The sequence below is a fragment of the Macrotis lagotis genome, chromosome 3, assembly GCF_037893015.1.
Source record: "Macrotis lagotis isolate mMagLag1 chromosome 3, bilby.v1.9.chrom.fasta, whole genome shotgun sequence".
Taxonomy (NCBI): domain Eukaryota; kingdom Metazoa; phylum Chordata; class Mammalia; order Peramelemorphia; family Peramelidae; genus Macrotis; species Macrotis lagotis.
Window position 1 is genome coordinate 234,631,128 of NC_133660.1, and position 19,565 is coordinate 234,650,692.

Genomic DNA, 19,565 nt, shown 5'->3' on the forward strand with positions numbered 1-19,565 from the left:
TATCTTTTTATTGTATATGATTCCTATAGCAGGTTCTTATATAATTTCAGTCTCAGTAAGTGTTTGTTGTTTGGCATAATGCTTCTGAAGCTGAGGAGAGAGATAATGACTGCTGGTCCAATCCAATGATGTATTTGCAATTCCTTATGTTTATCATATTATTCCTGTTTATAAGAGACAGTATCTTTTGGTCCCATGTTTTTGTTTTCAATCTGCCAGCCTTTGGCATATGTTTTGTGCTTGCACACCTATTTAGAACTTGGTTTTTCAATTTGTCTTTCTCCATTTGACTTGGCTTGTAAAAAGTGACAACATAGCACAGTTGAAAGAGCCCTGAGTTTAAATACGACCTTTGATACTCACATCCTGCATGATTGTTGAAGAAATTTAATTTCTCAGGTCTTTAGTTTCCTCATTTGCACCATGAAGGGTTAGACTCTACCATCTCTAAGTCTCTTTCAGTTATAAGAATTCATAATTCTATTAGATGGCAGAAACAACTGCTTATGTTCATTCAGTCCTTGATAGATATTCAAGTATCAATTGATTAAACTACTCTCTAAGATAAGGAGCAAAGGTGTTAATTTTCTCTATTATATAGCTGAGGAAACTGAGACTGAACAAAGTCAAGTGACTTGAAAAGAATCACACATTAGGAGACAGACCTGTGTTTGGTTCTCAGGTCTTCAGACTCCAAGGCTCCTAGGGTCTTTTTTTTGTTTTTGTTTTTAAACAAACTTGGTGTTCATAGAATCAGAGTAGATTATATGTCAGTATGTGAGTAGGTCTGGAATCTCATTGTTTTAGTATTCCTTTCACTAGTCTGGGGCAGCTTTATTCATCAGCTGTGTGACCCTGGGCAAATCATTTAAACTCTGCTTGCCTTGATTTCCTCATTTGTACAATGGGGATAATAATAGCTCCTACTTCCTGGGATTGTTGTGAAGATCAAGTTTGATAATAATTTAAAAGTGCTTAGCATAGTGGCTAGCACAATGGTAAATATTCTTTTAATGTTGGCTATTATTACTGGTCTGGACTGGAAGACATTTAGGCCTTTTTCATGTATGTGATTCTTGCCAAAGTTCTTGCATAGCTCCTACACAAAGAACCCATTTAATATGTTGAAGGACTTACTTTCTTGTCTTTTTATACTTTCCTAGGTGTCAGATGAGCACTCAATGTGTCCAAGTTTTATCCTTCATTTTTTAGAAAATTTTATTTTAAGACAATGGGGTTAAGTGACTTACCCAAGGATCATACAGCTAAGCAATTATTAAGTGTCTGAGGCCCCATTTGAACTCAGGTCCTCCTGACTCCAGGGCTGGTATTCTATCCACTGCACCACCTAGCTTCCCCTTATCCTTCATTCTTGCCACATGACCAATCCACCTCCATTGCCTCTAGAGGTCCCATGTAGGCTGCAGAGAGTGGTGACCTATATGCCAGAAGGTATAAAGATATCATTGAGGAAAAATCCAAAATGAAATAAAAAGAGAATAGATGAACTCCAACTAATTTTATAATGAAACTTAGAGGTACTTTCAACAATGGAGAGAGAAGTATCATGGCGAAGGGGATGGAGAGACAAGAAGAACTATGTTCAGTGTGAATCTCTCAGTTCCCAAGACATTCCTCTAAGACTATAAGTTGAAGAACAGTTGATTTGCATTGATAGGAGCACAAAGGCTTCACTATATCTGTCTGTCTAGCACAATACAGATGTATTTAAAAATTGAGGTAAAATCAACTTTGATAGAAGTTATTTTTCAGGGTGTCAAAAATTAGAGCTGGAAGACACTTCAATGACTTTGTTGGAATCGCTTATGCAACAATTGGCAAGTATCCATTTGGCCTTCCATTGGAGATTGGGGAAGTCTACTCCCTGTGGTAACAACCCATTTAACTATAAGATGCCTCTAATTATTAGGAAGTCTTTAAGAAATGAATTTATTGACTTAAAGCCATCTTTTTCTGACATTCATTCAAAATCTAACTCTCCATATTTTAGAGCTACTGCTCTTAATTTTGTCTTTGGTAACCAAATGGAACTAATAAAATTCTTCTTCCACAAGATATCCCTTCAAAAAGTTTGATAACTATGCTATTCATATCATATTGGGAGGGATGGTTAGCAAATTGGGTAGTGTACTGGGCCTGGAGTCAGGAAGACTCATCTTGATGAGTTCAAATCTAGCCCTAGACACTTATTAGTTATGTAACCCTGAGCAAATCACATCATCATGTTTGCCTCAATTTCTTCATCTGTAAAATAAGTTGGAGGAGGAAATGGCAAACCACTCCAGTATCTTTGTCAAGAAACCCCCTGCTTGACTAGTTTTATGACTGTTAGGTGACATTATATATGATGGGTAAAATGACTGTCTTAGCATCTTGCCTTCCTAATGTCATGTGACATTAGTAAGATTGACATCTTCTTGGATGAAGGATAGGGGCATAGGTTTGGATCTCTCTCTCTCTCTCTCTCTCTCTCTCTCTTTTACTTAAGGCAATGGGGTAAGTGACTTGCTCAAGGTCCAACAGCTAGATAATTATTAAGTGTCTGAGGCTGGATTTGAACTCAGGTCCTCCTGACTCCAGGGCTGGTACTCTATCTACTGCACCACCAAGCTGCCTTGAGTCCATCTCTAAGATGGTATTGTTTTCACTCATGCCCTCTGATATCTCTTCCTGGTTTGGAGGTAATCTTGAAATCTTTAAGATCAGGCTAGCAGAGTGCAAATGCTTAGTAGACTCTCCTAAATTAAACAGATTTAATGTAGAGTGAATTCAGGGATGATTCTGAGCTACTCCAAAGTGTGAAGAGTTCATCACCAGAAAGTTGGGTGCTTTGGGTCATGACCATTCACAGATATCATAACCTAAGGTGTGGATAGCTTGTTATCTTTAAGTGTGGAACACATGTCCATTTAGCTCTACCAAAGTAGCCCAGTCTATATTAACTCAAACATAACATTTAGTGTTTGTGTTCACCAGAATTTTAAATGATATTACTCACGTCTTCGGGGACCAATGTATTTGGTAGTTAACTGTTTGTTTTATGATAGTTAATCAAATTCATTGAATAAATTAAATAATAAATATTAGATGCCTTTAATTATTAGAGAGTCTTTAAGAAATGTATTTATTGGTTTTTAAGCATCTTTTCCTGCACTCAATCAAAATCAACCTCTCTATATCTTAGAGCTACTGTTCTTAATATTTTTCATTGGTAACCAAAGAGAATTAATCTGATTCTTCTTCCATAAGATATCCCTTCAAATATTTTGATAACCATCATATTCTTATCGTATTGAGAGGAACGGGTGGTACACTGGGCAGAATGCTGGGTCTGGAGTCAGGAAGACTCATAATAAATAAAATATTTAAAGTTGTGCCCTTTGGTCTTTCATCCCATTTACCTGTGTTGGGACTTAATGATGATGGCACAAAGGCAGACCGAATCAGCCATTGGTCAAATTTAATTTTTAGTGAAAGGTGACTCACAGAGAGAGAAACAAATGCAAAGGAGGGCTTTTAGAGACCAATTCAGTGCATTCACTTAGACCCTGAAAACCATGATGTTCCATGTATTTCCCAGCTTTTGAAAAGGCGTGTGCTAATAGCCTAAAATTGTTCACCAGTTTCACCTATGTTGCCCTTGCCATTTTCATGAGGTTTATTACATAAACCTATCTATTTTCTTAATGTCAGATATATTATTCATCCTTGGCTTTAGAGATATCTGAAAAATGCTATGCTGAGTCTCTTTTAGTTGTTGTTCTCCTAGGCTTTTTGTGAGTACACAGACATTTTTATTTAACTTCCAAGAATGAGTTTGTCAGTTCCTGTATATAAAGGAGTCTTGCTATATTAAATCATTTCTTCAATAAATAATTGTTAAGCACCTATTATATGGAAGACATGACTGAATTTAATGCGGTCTTGGATTTTTTCCTTCTAGTCTATTTAAGACATATCAAATAGAAGCAGAATTATATATTATTAGCATGACTTGGTACTTAGCAAGTGCTTAATAAATCCTTCATCCATTCATTCTTTCATATTTCTTATCCAGTGGCAAGACTGCCTTTTCTTCTCTGGCCTGGGCTAGATGAAATTCTGTGACTGGAGACAATTCACATTATCTCTGTAGGTGAAGTGTCTTCTTCTCTAAATTGAGAAGACTAGACTAGATGATTTCTGAGACTGATTATAGCCCTGACATCTTATATTTCCTATTCAAAGGTCCCTCTCAGGTTCTGATATTCCATTTGCTAGTCTCAGCTCTGTCACAAAAATTATTTTTGTGACCTTGAGCAATTAATTTCCTCTCTAACCTTTATTTCTTTATCTGTAAAGCAGCCAAGCTATATCAAATTATATCTTTGTGCATTCCAGCTCTAATATTCAACAATTTCTAGCTCTTTATGCTATACAATTGTTTTTTGGAGAGGGGAGCTTTCTCTTAAAGAGAGAAAAATGGGAATATCAAAAGGAGTCAGACTCTTCACATATTCCTTTGAAAGAAAAACCAAACCTGAAGAAAGAAAATAGAAATCAACCAAAATAGAGAATTGACAAAGTAAATAAAAGCACTTATATATGTATATATATATGCATATAGATATATATATGGATATGGATATGGATGTAGGTATAGATATAGATATAGATGTAGATGATAGATATAGATATAGATATAGATATAGATATAGATAGATAGATATAGATAGATACTAGTTACTATCTTAGATACTAGTTACTACTTACAGGCTATGAAAACATGACCCACCTTAGAGTACAATGTGATAATGACCAATACTTGTCTTCTCAAAACAACTGTTGTGGTGGCTATGTCTTTGGATTGATCCTATACATGAGTACCATGATGTACTATATGAGCATTTTAAACATATCTGCTTTTAGCTTTTTTCTATTATATTCTAATTTCTTAAATTCATCTTTTGTTATCCTGAAATATGCTTTTGTTTTCTTTAAAAGAGATATTTCTGTATTTGTTTTGGCAGCTTAAAGGGTTTTTTTTCTTGTCCCTATAATGACAAAATAAAACTTGACTAATGTGTGCATTGGTGAGCTAAATTTTGAATTCTTTAATGTTGGAGGCCCAGGGATTTTTCCTAATTATATTTTACTGTTTAGTTTTTTCTTATTCAGGGAAGTTTTGCTTTACCCTCAAATAGATTATTTTATTTTAGCAAATTTTCTTGGATTTCAGTAATTATGAGGATGCTGCATGATGATCTATTCTCCAGCTTTGAACCTGAATATCTCAAAAAAAGCCCTTATGGTTTATTTTTTTGGGGGGGTGGCTATATTTCTAGGAGTTTTGTATTGCATGTGATTCAATTTTCTTCTATAATAAAACTGGATTTTTTTGCTTTCTCTTTAGTTTCCATATTGATTATTTTTATGAAAAAAGAGAAGCAGAGATTTGGAAGGAAATTTAGATACCATCTATTCCAACTCTTATCAAAACGTGTGAATGCTATCCACAACATCATTGATAAGTGATTAAGTGCTCATTCACTTCTGTTTGAAGACTTCTAGTGTTTTCACTATTTACTTTTGGTTTTTTGTCCACATCTTTTAATTCTAAATTGAGTTCCCCTCCCCTCTTCACATGGGTCATAGAGTTAGAGTTGGGGGGAAGCATGGTTCATTCAGTTCAACCCCTGTCCCTGCCCTTTTTATAGATGATGAGGTATAGAGAGGTTATGTTTAAGGTCAGACAGATGGTAACTAGTAGCAGAACTGAGATTTGAACCTAGGTCCTTTGAGTTCAAATCCAGTTTTCTTTCTATTGTATCATGCTATCTCTTTTATTTTTGTCTTATGATTTTCTGGCCCTCATCAGCTCTTATTTAAATTCTTTGAATGTGTTATTTATTTATTGGAGAGCATCTCTTGCTTATCTTGCATTAGTCCTTTTTATATTTTCATTGCTTCTGGTTTTTGGATGATTCAGCTTATCCACATTATTAAAATATCTATATCTATATCTAATCTACATGCATATATATATATATACATATATAAATGCTTTTATTTACTTTGTTAATTCTCTATTTTGGTTGATTTCTGTTTTCTTCCTTTTCTTCAGGTTTGGTTTTTCTTTCAAAGGAGTATGTGAAGAGTCTGACTCCTTTTGATATTCCCACTTTTCTATCTTTAAGAGAAAGCTCCCCCTCTCCAAAAAAAAAAAAAAAAAGAAAGAAAGATCCCCAATCAGGTACTTTCCAGACTTTGACTTTCTAAAGTTTGGAGATTTCACTTTTTTGAAGGTAAAAGAATATGTTAATTGATTTTTTACATAATAAAACTGTTGCTGTCATAAGTAAATACTTTAAATGCCATAAATCATGTCCTTTAACAGCATTCATATTAAATAACAGAACCAATGAGATGCAGATTTCATCCCTGAGTTGCACAATTAATGAACTTTGTTACAAAATGAAAGCTACAACAAAATGAATATTGTCTTAAGACAATAGAAAGAGGCTTTTATAATCTTATATTGAATAGATTCTAGGATATCTGTTTTGAAGAACTGATAAGAGTATTTGGTGATCAGTACATCATTTATTTTTATGTAAATAATTAATCTAAAAGTTTGTTCTCGGGGGCAGCTAGGTGGCACAGTGGATAGAGCACCGACCCTGGAGTCAGGAATCCCCGAGTTCAAATCCGGACTCAGACACGTATTAATTACCTAGCTGTGTGGCCTTGGACAAGTCACTTAACCCCATTGCCTTGCAAAAAAACTAAAAAAAAGTTTGTTCTCTCAAGTTATTTAATCATTTTAAAGATTAGGAACTCTATTATGATGTTTGTATGTATGTATGTATGGTTCGTTATAGTCTACCCAATAAAGATCAGTTGCAATGCAGCTAATATTAATCAAGCACCTACTATGTTAAAGTCACTGCAGCAGGAACTGTAGCTAGTAATATAAAGTGAAAAAAAAAGTTTCTGCTTTTAAAAACTTACTATTTACTATCTAAGATACACTAAGTGATATACTAAGATATATTTACTAAGATATACTATGGAAAAACCATACTAAAAAAGTAGTACCTGACTTGAATTTTGGAGGAAAAGGATTCTGAAAGAGACAGATGAGGAATAGGTTTGGTAGGATTTGTAGGTTTGGGGGATAGCCATTGTCAGTAGGGAAGGCAAGAGGAAAACCAGAAGGAGCTAGATGATATGGAAGGTAGAATGCTTCAAGCAACGTAATGGGAGAAAGAAGACCTGACAGGAAGGTTGGACCCAGATTACAGAAGGGTTTAATAGGCAGAAGAATTTGTATACTATTCTCTTAATCAGAGGGATGAATTCATTCAGTGCTTTTAAGGGGAAAAGTGATATGATCAGCTTGTGAATTAGGAAAGTTACTTTGATATCAATGTGAATATTATGGACAAGATAAGGAGAGAGACAAGACAATGAAACTAATAATTAGGTTTATGTTAGAGCCTAGATGAATGGGAGAAGGGAGAGTTCCCCAGGTTTTGTAGATAATCTGGCTATTAATTGAATGCTGCTGGTGAAGGAGAGGAAAGAGATAAAGATGATTAATCTTTTGAATTTAAATGATTTAAAATATTTTTGTGTTAACAATGGAAATAAGAAGATGATTTATAAGGAAAGATGAGGAGTTTGCTTTTAAACAAATTGACAAGTTTAAACTTCTTTGCTTGGCATTCAAGGCCTTCCACATTCTGGTACTGTTCCATCTTATCTTATGATTTCCTGCTGTTTACTTTATGCTTCAGACAAGGACCCTACTTGCTGATCTCCCAAACATGCTCTGTTTTCTTCTTCCCCTCTGCCTTTGCTGATGCTCTTCCCAAAGGGAAGTCTTCAAGGACCTCTCAGTTCTACCTTTTGAATTCCTATACATCCTTTAAATCCTATTCAAACCTTCCCTGACTCCCCTAGTTGGTCACTTTTTGACCTTCAACCTTAACATAGTACTTTGCTTGCACCTCTTTGAAAATATCGAATCCTGCATTTTTCTTGTGTCATATTTGTATATATTTCACATTTCGTCTACTAGACTCCTAGCTCAATAAGGACTAGCACTATTTCTTATTTATCTTTTTAACATTCCCTTTAGCTCAGACCATGTTTTCCTTATCATACTGTCTGAATTATGGAGGTACAAATGACTAGACTCTAACTAAGGTGGGATAACTGGGGCTTTAACCTAGAGTATGAAATTTAAAGGGTGCCAAGAGTACTATCCTCTGAACAATCCTTTCCTTGTCCTAAACTGACAGCCCAGAATGATTTCTCTTCTTTCCCACCTGTGTCATTTCCCCATAACACCCCACAGAACTATATCCAGGGTGAATGAGCTACTACCTACCTCTCTTGTTCCAGGTGCAAAAATTCATAGTTTGGGATCTACAAATAAATGAGACGTTATGGTAATTTATTTTATAGGCATGTCTGCTACTCTAATTTATGATCATTTATGATTTAAAATTTTTTGTGTATGAATATGATAAATATACATAAATATTTTATTTGTGTATCTGTAATAGATTGTATACAGACATGTGGGTAAACACCATGGAGGTGAAATTCTTCCATCTTGATGTGTGTGTGTGTGTGTGTGTGTGTGTATTTGTTTTTGTTTGTGTTTTTATCAAAGGGTCCAGTGAAACTGTAGTTCTGGTTTTAGTGTCAACCAGTAAAACATACTAATGCCTAAATATGGACAACACAATAATTTCCTGAGACTGATATGGCTCACTGTAACCTGATCATTTATGGATCAATTGATTCTATTCTGGTTTAATTTACCATATGATTGACTTGCAATTCTGAATACCCACAGTAAACTTGGTTAAAAATAGCTTCATCATTTCAGGGGATAAGCCAGTAGCTAGGCAGGGATATCGGTCAAGATGTATATGTACATCCCCACAACAATGTGGGAAAAGAAGAAATGCGTACTTTGCTATGAGGTCCCAGTTTTCTGTCTGCTGTCCTTCTAGGATTTCCCTGTTTTGTTTTCCTACCTTGTATTTTAATTAAGCAATGTTTAAGCAGGGGCTTCATAAATATATAAAGGAAACAGCATGGAGTCCTTGTGAACAAGACTTAGTCAGAAGCAGTGGGCTGACCACTCAGGGCCATTCTGTCTTTTCTGAAATTGCTGCCTCTGCAAGCAAGTGTGGAGTTTGGGGGCGTTTTGGAATCCTTGCCTCCAAATGTGGTCTGGCCGACTGGCTCAGAGGCTTACTAAGCTTTTCCAGTTCACTGAGGCAAGTGTAATCCATCCTGTGACTGCTCTACAGCTTTTATTCTCACTTACCTGGTGGTTAGAAAGTCCCCTTCCCCCCCCCCCCCCAGTCTAATTAGACATAGACTCAGCTTTGAATCTTTGATTTTTTTAAGCAAACAAAAAACCTAAACCCAACACAGTAGGTGTTGCATTGCTATATATTTAATATATCAACTAGAATTAGAAGTGCAATGGAAGTTGGCAGAGAGAGTAAACCATAGACTGGAGGGAGCCCCAAAGACATGACTCAGACGAAAAATGACTCCTTAAATGTGTTGAAAGGAGTCTAACCAGGTGCAGAGCAGAAATGGTGTTTTTTCATAGATTTTTAGAAAGCACTTGCTGCCCATAAGCGAATAATCCGCCAATCCCAAAAAGGCAGGGGAGTGAGTACACAGTGTGTTAGAGTAAGATGGTATTTTGTCAGCTCCCCCAAAACTGGGTGTAAACTTTTTAAAGGAAAGGGCAACACCCTGCTGTTTTTCTTGAGCCTGTGAAATCAGAATCTGAAATGTTTTCCCCGAGGGCTAGTCTTTTCCATAAAGCACTCTGGAGGAGTGAGGATGTATAATCCCAGTTCTTCTCCCATTGCCCATTAAAAAAAATCTTCCTTCATACCCCTCTGGATTTTTATTGTTGGCTTTCTCACACTCATGCCCTCTTTTTTGTCCTTTATATCTGTTTTCTTTTCTACTCCCAGGCCTGTTTTTCCAGGAGTTGGAATAGTGCAAAGAATACAGAATTTGGAGTCAGAAATCTGGGTTCCAGTCCTGACTCTAGTATTTTGTACTTGAGATGATATTGAGTAGATTCCTTCACCTCCCTGGACCTCAGTTTCCTCAACTGGAAAAATGGGCAATTTGGACTAGTTCATCACCAAGGTTTTCTCTTCCAGCTCTACATCTTTGATTCTAAGTAATGAACATTAAACTTAAACTAAGGTGTAAAGGTTAAGAATTATATTCTTCTCTGAGTACAGAAAACAGAAAGAGAGCTTCTGTTCTTTCATGAAATTCTTGGCTTATGTGACCAAGGAAGGATCAGACTCAGTCCTTACAAAAGGGTCTCTGGCTTACAGATGATTATTACAGGACTGGGAACTGTGCCTCATTGTAAAGTGTGCTTAAGGGAAGGAACTGTATACGGAGGTAGGGAAGCAAGGGAAAAGTACCATGGAGGAGGAAAAGAGCAAGGGGAGGTACCCAAGAGAGTCTTCTACTGTGTGCTGCTGATAGTCTCTGAGGAAGTGAGGGAGTGCATAGTTCAAAGTTAGTGGCTTGAGATCTTCAGGAAGTCCCAAGGCTACTTCTCCATCTTATCTGTATATCTTTTATGACACAAGCAAGGATAAGGTTCTAAGGAGCAACTTCTGGGCTAGGAACCCTTTCAGTTTGACTAATGTGCAGATAATGATTTTTGTTACACCTTGATAGTTCTCCAGGACTTTTTATGGACCTCTGAGTACCTAAGAGGTCAACAGGACAGTTGCCTTGAGTGGGGCCTGTCTAGGTGATTGTTGCTTGGCTCCTGAAAGAAAAATTTCTCTGACTACTGAAGCTTCTTTCTTGACCTAGTATGTGTCTCCCTGAAGCATTAAAGTTCATACCATGGGGTTCTGGCTTGTTTGGCATGGAGGTGTATTCTTTGAACAGCCTTGCAAATATGGAAATTTTACATATATGGTGCTGGAGTGACTTAGAGGGATGCTAGGAGAACCTTGACAGCATTACAACGTGGATAGCCCTTATTGTCTCATTTAGTCTTCAGTTTCTTAGTTTCCTTCTTTTTTCTTGTTCCTTTAGTGTCTTTGTCTTTGAATTTTTTATGTTCAATTCAATGCATATAATTTTTGAATGCATACTTTATGTATGTGGTATGCACTGTGGTATGCACTGTAGGGACTACAGAGATGAATAGCAGGGTCTCTGCCTTCCTGAGTCTGCTTTTCTGTAGGTGAGAGAAAATAGGCACACAAGTGAATGGAATGGTCATTTAATATTAGAATGTGATAAGTACCTAGGAGAGGGTTGTGAAATATGCAATGAAAAATCCAAGGAGATGGAGATTCTTTTCTGGTTGGGGAAGATCAGTGAAGATTTCAAAGAAAAGGAGGTAAAATCGGACCAGAAATGATGGGGAAGATGCATAGCAATAGAAAATACAAGGAAATATTTTGCCCTTTTGAAAAGGCACAATGGTGTTCTAGGTTTTAGGCAATGATGATTAGAAAGGGGAGAAGAATAGATCTTGAATTGTTCACTTATTTATTTACTTCCAGACACTGTGCTGGGACAAAACCAAAAGTTTTTGCCCTCAAGGCATTTATATTTTATTTGTGAAGTAATACCTTCACAAATAAGACAATTAAATATGTTTATATGTATAAATACATACATATATCTCTACATACATGTTTATATGTATGTATGTATATATATATATACAACATCATATTTAAGGAGGGTGGAGGAAATTAGCAACTAGGGAGATTAGAGATGGAGGTGAGGATGATATATATTATGAGTATGAAAGACAACTGTACAAAGGAACAGAAAAGGGAAGTGGGACATTGTTTCTGAGGAGAAACAAGCAGGCTATTATGACTGGACCATGGTGTAGGGGAACAATAACAATAAACACAAGAAAGAAAGTACATTGTAAGTGATAGAGAAGCATGAGACATGTGTTCTCAGATAGGTCCAATATGGGACATGGCTTTTCTTGGCTAACCATATTATAAGGAAGTGCTTCTATTTAAAGGGATGGATGGGAGTTTAAAGAGTGGTGATCTCAACACAAGTATCAATTCAACATTTAAAATATGCACAGAAGAAAAGAAAATGAAATGAAGTGGACAGAAACAAATAGAACAATTACATTATTATCTTTGTTAAGTTATACATAGATATATTCTACATGAAACAAACTTTTCTTAAGTCTATGGATTCCCATATAGCCCTTTATTGTTCTTTGAATATTGAAATGTTGGTGTATGTATTGATTGTTAAATTCAAAACAAATAAGCATTTACAGATAAGTTGATTGCCACCATGATGAATTTGTTTTCTTGTCCCATGCTTGTCCCACTCTTGAAGGACATTAGTATTTGTTCATGAAGCATGTTCTAGGAATAGTTTTCCAATGACATCCACATAGTTTGGTCTTGAAAATTGAGGGATAGGAAGGAACAGTGTTGTACTTTAGTAAAGCCAGGGAAACAAGGACAATTTATTTGAACAGTCTTGTTTGTGTTCTTGGAAAACCACTAGTGGTGAATGGAAATCCAGGAAGACCAGGGAGACATAGCCTTCTTTGGTTGAAGCAAAGCTTCATAGGTTTCCAGAGGCAACTTACTGTAGCGTGTTGGGCTTGGAGACTGAAGATCTGGGTCTGGGGCCTGGGTCTACCCTTTATATGACTGTGGACCAATGATTTCCTCTCATCATGTGGCACTGCATACCACAGGGTGGATTTTAGGAAGGTCATTTAAAATAATAAAGTGTAGTGCTTCCTATCTGGTGGAGGTATTCATATTCTTACTCTCCTTGTGATTTTCCTGGGTTTGGTTTGTCTGCATATTGAACCATCTTTGGAAGTGAGAATGATGTGGTATTTGGATTGATGATTTCCTTGTATGTCATTTTTTACCTATGATGGCAGCATTGAGAACTATTTTCCATGTTGTTGGTGTCATCTGTAAGGATCATAGAAACTATGCAATATTAATATTATATGGTGCTTTAAGGTTTGCAAAGCATTGTTCATATGTTATCTCACTTGTTCCTCACAATGACTCAGTGACATAGTTACTTATTGTTATCCCCACTCTCACAGATGAGAAAATTGAATTTTAGAGAAGTTAAATGACTTGTCCAGTCTGAGATGGGATTTGAATTCAGATCTTCCTGGTTTTAAGTCCAACACTCTACTCTGCCACCTAATTGCCTGTTGTACTTGACCCTTCTTGGATTTTACAACATTACAGGAGGCCCAGCAGTAGATTGAATGACGGTACCTTACAGTGGTATGGCACTCTTCTATCTACTATCTCATTATCTCCATATAACCACCCCCAGGACATAGACAGCAGTTATTATCATCAAGCCTATTTGATGAACAGGGAAACTGAGAGAGAACAGGGAGATTTAAGTTATTTGTCTAAGATCACACAAGTGGAGAGGAAGTGAGATGTAGTATAAGTAGTGCCTTCCTTGAGGTCAGGAGTCCTGGACTCAGTTCCTGGCTTGATACCTGTTTGACCTTGGACAAGAAATTGAACCTTAGTTTCCTCATTTGAAAAATGAAGGGGTTGGACTAAATGATCTCTAAAGTCTCTCCTAGCTCAAATTCTGTGATCCCATGATCCTTATTGATATAGAGAATGAGAAAAGAACCCATGCCTTTCCTGGGAGGGGGTTTAGTTAAAGGGACTGACCTTTTCTTCCTTGTCTGATACAGATTCAATGCAATTGAATGACAGAGTAGCAATCACACAAGGATTGGATCCAGGGAAGATGGATTCAAAACTAATTTGTCTGCCATAATTGTCATCTTGGGAAGTCATTTCCTATCTTTGCAACTTCTTATCTGTAATATCTGAGGATTGGAGTAGATCATTTAATAGGTCCCTACCCCCTTTAGATCCCATGACTCTTCATAAAATATCCTGATGTTCCTTTCAGACTGACTCTGAGTCATTTAAATAGCTAAAAAAACAAAATCACCACAGTTTGTCATGGGCAGGGGTGGGTGGATGGGCAATTTGTTAATATATGTCTATTACAGACTTTCTTTTTTTTTTTTGCTTCCATTCCTATATTAAGAAAGAGTCTTGGTTTGGTGCTACCAACTCCAACCCTGGGTGTCCATGACAGAACCATGCTTGTCATATAGTAAGTACTCAGCTATTGTATGTCTTTGAATGGGAAAGCATCAAGTTTGGATCTGAACTTGTGTGTTGATCCTTTGTGACTACCAGGACATTTCAACTTTTCAGTGAATACTATGTTTTAGTCCCAGTTTTCATTCTGGTTAGGAATTCTATAACATTATGGAGTTGTCTGCCACATTTTTTCTCTTCTCTCTCAGTACTTTTCTCCTTTCCCAACACTCTTTCGTCTTCCATTTCACTTTCCCTTCTGCTTTCAAATTATAGGTATATTTGTTACTTCTGCTTTGTGATGTTTTTCTTTTTTTTTCTTAAATTCAATTTTATTTGTCAGTCTTGACTTTTCTCTCTCTCCCTTTCCACCCACCTAATGAGAAGGCAAGATAACCAAATCCCATAATAGCCATGTAAAAAAAAAAGGGAAAAAAGAGAAGAAAATGTTTCAATCTACATTCTGATTGCATTGATCAGAGTTCTTAAGTCTTTCAAAGATCTTTATAATGTTGTTGCCATTGAATTAGTTTCATTCATTTTACTTTAGGTCTCCCCAGGTTTTTTCCCCCCTCTGAAGCCATCTCCATCTTCATATCTTACAGTAAAACTGTATTCCCTCATATTCATGCAACATAACTTGTTCAGCCATTCTCTATTTGATGGGTAACCCCTCAATTTCCAATTCTTTGCCACCACAGAAAGGATTGCTATAAATATTTCTCTCAATATGGTCTTTTCTCTCTTTCTTTAATAAATTTGGGATATAGAACTAGTAGAGGAATTGCTGAGTCAAAGAGGGTGCATAGTTTAATGGTTTGGGGGGCATAGTTTCAAATTGCTTTCCAGAATGGACTTTTCACCAAAGTGGACCTGTTTTGATAGCTCCTGCAGTATTTATAATTTTTCTTTTATTAAATACTGTTAGCCAACGTGATGTGAGGTATTGTCTTAGAGTTGTTTTTATTTGATTTCTCTAATTATTAGTTCTTTGGAACTATTTTTATGGCTATGGATAACTTTGATTTTTTTTTTCTCCAGAAACCACCTATCCATATGTTTTGGCTATTTATCAATTGGGGAAGAACTCATTTTCTTGTGATTAATTTTCTGTGATGACAGGGTCCTTTCCCAACTGTAATTTTTTTCTTGTTTGGGGGAAGGGGGAGAATAAAAATCTTGAAACTTTAACTTCCTTTTAACCCTCTGCCTGAGCCAGGAGCACCCGGGTCCAGGGCTGGTGCTCCGTCCATTGTGCCACCTGGCCATTACCTACAAGTATTACTATTATTTTTTTTAATTTTAATTTTTTTCTCTCCCCTTTACTTGATCGCTCAAGCAAGTTTATATTTATGGGCTGGAGGGGGTATTTCATTTACTCTTAAACAAGAATATTTTATTAATGTAAAAAAACCACTACTTGTACAAAATGAGAATAAATATTAAAAAAAAAACCCTCTGCCTGGTCCATCAGCCATCAGTCATAGCCTAGGTTATCTTTTGGGAAGTAGACTGCCAGATCAGAACTTCAGAGCAGTATGGCACCTTAAAGATTATTTAACCTGACCTTTTTCATTTTACAGAGGAGAAAACTGGGGCCCACAGAAGTGAAATGACTTCCCCAAAGTCATATAGATAGTAAGTAGTAGGGGTGAGATGTTTTGTTTTGTTTGTCCTTAATTTTCACTCTAACTTTAGGCTTTTTTAAAATACAAGGCCACTTCTGTGTATTAGATTACCAGAATGCTTGTTTCTCTTTGCCACTGCCACTTGCTAACCTTATTCCATGGTGTTTTCAGTCATATTTTTCTACCTATTGGAGTACATGGAATTTTTCTGATTTATTTTCTCCTAGTCCAAGGTTACCTCTGACAAAAGTGCTTTCTATCATGTCTGTCTCATCTCTTCCTACTCCTTTGTTTCTTCCTTTGAATTACTTACTCATCACTTAGGTTTTCAGAGAATCTTTGCCTGATATCAGTCATATGTTAATAGGTATTAGAGTTATTTTGACTTTTTTCTACTGTTCCTTGTCCCTACCTTTTTTGACTTGAACTAAGAAGGCAGTAAAGGGGGAATGGTTGTTCTTGGATCTCTTAGAATTCTTAGTTTGACCCAAGGTCCAATTAATGGGCCATCTCCTGAACTCTCAAATCCAGCAGCTCACAACTGGGGGAACATGAACTTGTTTAAAAATATTTTGATAAAGGTGTGTAACCTTGTGCAAATCACTAACCCATTGCCTTGCCAAAATTTTTTTTTTTATAATTGCATTTCTATATTACTGGTTTCATTTGTAATTTCATTTATTTTATTTTATGTATTTAAAATTTTTATTTTGATAAGAAGTCCATTGACTTTAGGCACTGTGCCTCCAATTTCCTCCATTACCATCTATTCCTTTAATTGTTTGAAGGCAATTGTATTTTTGTCTTTGTATCTCCAGTGCTTAGTGTACTTACTCCCTTACAAAAGGCACTAAGTAGGTTAATTTGGCACTGGAGTAGGTTAATTTGGATATGGGTTATATTTACTGACTTTCAATCCCCAGTTTGGATGTTGGGAACTTCATTAACAAAATGAAGGTGGTCTTGAGCTCATAGATGTCAAGCCGGAAAGGACCTTCAAAGATCATCTAGTCCTTTTCCTTAAATTTTATAGAAGCATAAACTGAAGTCTCAGAGTCTCAGATTGGGAAAAAACCCAAAAGCAGTTTTGTAACAAATATGCCTAGATATGCACAATAAATTCTGATGTTGGCTGAGTCCAAAAATATGTTTTATTCTGCACTTTGAGTCAATCACCTCTTCCAGTAAGAAGTGAATAGTTGAATATTTTATCATTGGTTTTGGTAATTTTATTTCCTATTAACATTATCTCCCTAATGTATTCTATTAATGAAAATCTCAGAATATATCTTAAAAGATATTAAAATATCTTCCCAGATAAAGTTGTGAAGGAGATGGAGTTTGTCTTTGTTGTTCCTTTGTTTTCTCTTTAATATTTCTCTTAGTAGACTTTCCCTACTGGCTGTTCCCTAACTCCGAATTATAGAGTACTCCCACCTGGGTCTGCTCCACTGAAGGTGTGTTGTATAATTTTGACCTCCACTTTCTCCTCTCCTCCCATTAAGAAGGAAATGCATTGTAGTGGAAAGAATGTTTGGTTTGGAGTGAAGAGATTTGTGTTCTAATCATTGATTTAGTACTTGATGGCCATGTGACTTTGGGCTAATTACCTTACCTATCAGAGCCTAAGTTTTTCATCTGTAAAATAGGAAATAATGATTTTTTTGGGGGAAAATATTTTGTAAAATTGAAAATGCTATATAAATATGAGCTGTTATGTACCTTTCCTACATTTCCAGATAAGAAAATAAGCTAATCCATGATCTTGTCATAATAGGAACTTGTGGGTTTGTGTATATATATATATATATATGTATATATATATATATATATATAATTTTTAGGTAGCGCACTTGTATTTTAGTATTTTAACAGGGTTTCTTGGAAACAGTGTTGTATCTACACCTACTCTAATGGTAGAACTGTAGGGCAAGTGGGGTAGGGGGAGGACTTGGAACTTTTGGTTTCATCATGTAAACATGTCCATCTGCTCTAACCTAAATATAAGATCAGATCTAATGACTAAGTATTCAGCATAAGATAATATAGTAACTGTATTTCGGATTCTGGTAACGTTACACTTCTGAGTAGACTGGGATCACTTTGTTATCCTTTATGGTAAATAAGACTTGCTACTAATGTCTCAAGGTATACCTAGTTGCTAAAAAATAGAATCTTTGCTTGACTGCCATTTACCACTGTTAACTTTTATTTAATGTTCATCTGATTTCTTTGTATGGCTAAGCCTTGGTTTTCTAAGGAGATGGTTGGGGTTGATGTGGATGGTCAAGAGTTGCTCAGGACCTTAGTCAAGAATTTGTTCATTAGAAGTTTAGGGGAGAAAAATAAAGGTTTCTCTTTTGGTTTCTTACATTATGAGTATTTCATAGTTCTATTCTGCTGTGCCATATTCTGTCCTGGCTCTTCCCTTCCTCATGAATACACTCCAATGACTCCAATACCCCAAGTGCCCTCAGAAGTGCTCTCCGAGGGGATAGCCCAAGCCGAGGCTCCTCCCTTGTGTTTGCCATGTGTCAGATGGCTTACCCATCTGCTTTAGGAAAAACAATTAGGGAGAAATTATGATGCAGAGGGCTCACCCTGAATGTTACTTTGCATTAAGGCCAGCTCTAGTGCTTTTAAATTGAGGGAGCTTAACAGCCTGCTTTCTGAGCAAACACCACAAGGCCAGGGGAGCTTCACATGTCAGCTACTTGTGGTGGTTCTTGTCATTAGTCACCTTGCTCTGATTCATCAGGGCAGACAGGAGTCAAGAACCAGGCTGGGAACAACCGTCCAGTCTGTTGAGGTGAGGGGAACATCTGCTTGGCTGGCACTCGATTCGCTTCTCCAGAGTTATGTGAAGAAGAACTCAGGAGCTGCAGCCGACAGGCCTCCATTATGAAAAATCTCTTTTAAACAAACTTTTGATGAATGACAATTCTGTTTCATCTGGGCTGGAACCCCCCCCCCCCTTTTAAACCTGGCTTAAATTTTTCTAGAGTACATGTGCCAAGTCAATATTTTGGTAATTATGCAGAAGGAACACCAGATGGTTCCTGAGGATGACACTCTGGGTGGGAGCCCTGGTGACTGAGGCTGTGGTAAACTCCACAGACCTATAATCATCAGCATCCATAGCAACATGTGCTTTTGTCACAGAGGAACAGACTATTAAAAACATTTTTAAAGTTAAAATAAAAACTCAGGCAAGAGTCCAGGTTATCCACATATACATACATACATATATACCCCCATGACACAAATGTCTTTGCACACCAAGAAGATATAACAAGGGTGTAAGGTGTAAGAAGGAACAAGGGACATTCCTACTTACTATGTTTGTCCAGTATAGTATAGATAGAGGTTTCCTGGGAAGTTTAACGTTTTCCTCTCATTACCCTTTCTCCTTGGTCCTATTATCATCTCCCCAGTTTTTGGCCTCATTAGGATCAAAATTTGCTTCTGTATCTAGGTTAATATCTCTTTCTCATATAATTACATAGATAGTTTATATATTTACATATATATTTATGTATAATCCTCTGTGGCACCTACTGTGTACGATAGTTTGTTAGAATAGGGATGAAGCCTTATAGGGACATGCATTCAAAGAAAGAGACAATCTCTACTCATAAGGAACTTACATTCTATTGAGGAATTAAATTCTAATGAGTAGTAGGACAAATTCATTTAGGACTTTGACAAGGCTCGCTCTGATTGTGAAAGGAGGTGGCCC

General features: G+C 36.4%; 1 protein-coding gene across 3 annotated transcripts in view; it reads left to right on the forward strand.

Moving 5' to 3' along the window:
* SOX6 (SRY-box transcription factor 6) overlaps positions 1–19,565 on the forward strand; it is a 640,189-nt gene that overhangs the window by 62,224 nt on the left and 558,400 nt on the right. Inside the window, exon 1 of one of the 3 annotated variants that reach the window (XM_074230207.1) lies at positions 15,782–15,836. The exons of the other annotated variants lie outside the window; for them this stretch is intronic. The gene's annotated coding sequence lies outside the window, so the exon portion shown is untranslated. Of the gene's footprint in view, positions 1–15,781; positions 15,837–19,565 lie in introns of those variants that run through there. 3 annotated transcript variants of the gene reach the window in all.